We start from the raw sequence: 3,396 nt of genomic DNA, 5'->3' as shown, positions 1-3,396 counted from the left end.
CACAGTGTGGAAATGAGATGCAGATGTATACAGTACTGTACAGAACAACATCGACTGGGCATTAATCTGAAAATCACCAGTGTCCTGGACACAGGTGTCTCACAGTCATATAAATCTATAATAAATAAAAATCTCTCTCCATGTTTCTGTGTACCTCCTCTCGCCTCTGTCACTTTCTCTGCATCTCTGTGGCTGTTCTGAGGCAGGGTGGTTGGGGGGGGGGGGGGGGGGTCAGGTGGGTGGGGCAAAGTGGAAACAACATGGAAAAGAGTCCCTGAGTGCCCCCCTCAACGCCCCCCCCCAGCCTCATGTAACCACTGTCTGTCACTCTGTCTCTGCTGTGTCATTGGGAGCCCCGCGCTCCGCCCCGGGCATCCTAGCGAGACGAGTTTGCACACAGTGACAAAATAAACTGCCGTCCCATCCTGGGGCGGTGACAGCCAGCGCGGCTCACCGTGGTGTGTCATCCTAAGCAGTGAGCTGCAGAGGGCATGTGTAGTAGGCATAGCTTTTACTCTCTAACGCTCCACAGGACTGTACCAGCTCTCTCACTCTCTCTCTAACGCTCCACAGGACTGTACCAGCTCTCTCACTCTCTCTCTCGTTTCACATCATCTTCGCCCATCAAACGCCTGGCCTTAGCTCACCCTTCTAGCCCCTTGCCCCCACGCTAACTGGTCAGTCTCAATGTCAATATTCAACCCCACCCCCTTCTCTTATTCTATGGAAATTCCTCAGTTTTAGTTTTCCAACACACATTTGCCCAAATATGAGTATTTCCCAAGTGGGAGTATTAGTAGTGAAGCAGTCAGACTCTAAGTGAAATTTCTCTGAAATACTACAGATATAGAAATGTTACTGACTGAGACAAACGTAGCCAATCACACTCAAACATGCACACACACTGAAGAGCAATTGTGATGCTATTGAATTTAGTCTGTCTGTGATAACAATGAATAACTGCCAAACTGCCACTTATATTTTCCCATAATCCAAACCCTGATGAGGAGGGGGGGACCGACTGTGATGGGTACCCACACAGCCTCCTGTCAATATGAGCTGATCAGTATTTCCTTCCAAATCTGAGCTGAACTGTGACCCCCCCCGCCCTGTGCGCCCTCATAACAGTCAGGTATAAAACAGCATGGCTATTTCAGCCGGTACACACAGTAAAAGGCACAGAGGGAGAGAGGGAGAGGGAGAGGGAGAGAGAGAGAGGGAGAGAACACAAGGAAGACATACAGAGACAGCCTGACACCTGTAACATAACCCTCAAAGGACACGCATGCACACACACATATGCACATACACGCACACACACACACACACACACACACACACACATATGCACATACACGCACACACACACACACACATACACACACACACACACATATGCACATACACGCACACCTTACTCACCTTGTGAAATTCTGTGTGTTTGAGCGTTGACCCCATGTCCACCCGAACGCCAGAAGCAGAAGGAGGCACGGAGGCCCCAAATGCACCCCACGCTGCATGGTGCCCCAGAGAGAGCAACAGAACAAGAAACAGGAGAGAAAGCAACTACAGGCACGGAGGGAGGGAGGGAGAGAGGGAGCGGGAGAGGGAGAGGGAGAGGGAGAGGGAGACAGGGAGAGGGAGAGAGGGAGGAGAGGGACAGAAAAACGAAATAAGAGAGTGGGTATGAGAGGGGGAGGGAATGTTTTTAATTAGTTCCAGATGGAAAATTCTAAATTAACTTTGGTCAGACAAGAGGAAAACAGCAGCAGTGATAGAGGAGGGGAAATCATGCGACGGGCAGCCCCGCTTCCACCTGAGGGGCAGATGAAAGCGCTGTGAGGCCGTGTGCTGCAGTCTCCTCCCGGCGCCGTTACTGTGTGTGAACCTGCTGAATGTGTGGGCCTGTGTCTCAGACAGGCCACTAGTGTCGTCTGAATATAATGAGCAGCTCTCTGCCCGGCTGGCTGCCGGCACACCGGAGCCCACAGCCCTGAAAAGCAAACTTCCCCAAACCGTATCATTTTCAGCCCACTCTCAGAGCCAGCCAGCGCCATCGCGGAATATTATGGGATGTGTAGATAGGGGAGAGGGCTGCCAGGGGGCGATCAGGGACCTCAGTGTCATGGTTAGGGAGGGTATCAGGGTAATGTGTGGCCTGACACCTGAGCTGCATACACACCCGAACGGGCTACTCACTGGAACCATGTCAGATGTGGGTCAGTGTTGGGTCAGGGATCGGGTCAGAGGCTGGGTCAGGGATTTGGTCAGAGGTTGGGTCAGGGATCGGGTAGTGTTGGGTCAGGGATCGGGTAAATGTTGGGTCAGCGATCAGGTCAGTTTTGGGTCAGGGATCGGGTCAGTGTTGGGTCAAGGATCGGGTCAGGGATCGGGTCAGTGTTGGGTCAGGGATCGGGTCAGTGTTGGGTCAGTGTTGGGTCAGGGATCGGGTCAGTGTTGGGTCAGTGTTGTGTCAGGGATCGGGTCAGTGTTGGGTCAGGGATCGAGTAAGTGTTGGGTCAGGGATCAGGTCAGTGTTGGGTCAGGGATCGGGTCAGTGTTGGGTCAGGGATCGGGTCAGTGTCGGGTCAGTGTTGTGTCAGGGATCGGGTCAGTGTTGGGTCAGGGATCAGGTCAGTGTTGGGTCAGGGATCGGGTCAGTGTTGGGTCAGGGATCGGGTCAGTGTTGGGTCAGGGATCGGGTCAGGGATCGGGTCAGTGTTGGGTCAGGGATCGGGTGTAATGTCCTGTGTCCCCGTCCTGCCAGCCTCAGCAGTGCAGATTCATCACCGAGCCGAAATCTGTCTGCGGCCCAGGTGGTCCATGTCGCCTTCCCAACACATTGCCTCGGCGTTCCAGGGAGAAACAGCATTCCTCTTTATTTTTTGTCATTTAGCAGATGTTCTTATCAAGAGCAACATATAAAGTGCATGTTGCAAACCCATTTGAGCTGCTACAGCAGTTCAATCTGGTTGAGAGAGTCAAAAATGTTCAAAAATCCAGTTTCCACTTGAAAAACAACATTGTTATTTAGAGACATCTATTTCTATATTTGACTGTGATCCAGAGCTAAATGCCATACACCCCATGAAATGGCTTTGGCAAAGCAGTCCTGTCATTACTTCAATTTCAGCGCACAACACACACCCCACACTGTAAAACTTATCATCACTATCGTTCCTCATCCCTACAGGCAGAACTTCAGGTACACACACACACACACACACACACACAAACACACACACACCTTACTGAAATCACCACTTCCTCTCAGCATGTCAGTGGATTGCTCTGTCTTTGTGCCCCGGTTCAGCTGTTTGTCCTGTGTGCTGTTGTGGTTTATGCAGTAGCTGCATGCAGTACCAACCACTCATTGGAGCTCTATGCTATGATAAT

The 3,396-nt window shown here is 51.5% G+C and overlaps 1 pseudogene; it reads right to left on the bottom strand.

The window, feature by feature from the left end:
* Positions 1 to 2,057, bottom strand: part of LOC118790700 — a 9,752-nt pseudogene extending 7,695 nt beyond the window's left edge.
* Positions 2,058 to 3,396: the final 1,339 nt, after the last annotated feature.

Source organism: Megalops cyprinoides, chromosome 16 (genome assembly GCF_013368585.1).
Source record: "Megalops cyprinoides isolate fMegCyp1 chromosome 16, fMegCyp1.pri, whole genome shotgun sequence".
NCBI classification, from domain to species: domain Eukaryota; kingdom Metazoa; phylum Chordata; class Actinopteri; order Elopiformes; family Megalopidae; genus Megalops; species Megalops cyprinoides.
Note: the sequence above shows the minus strand (reverse complement) of the source record. Positions and strands in the feature narration are given on the sequence as shown.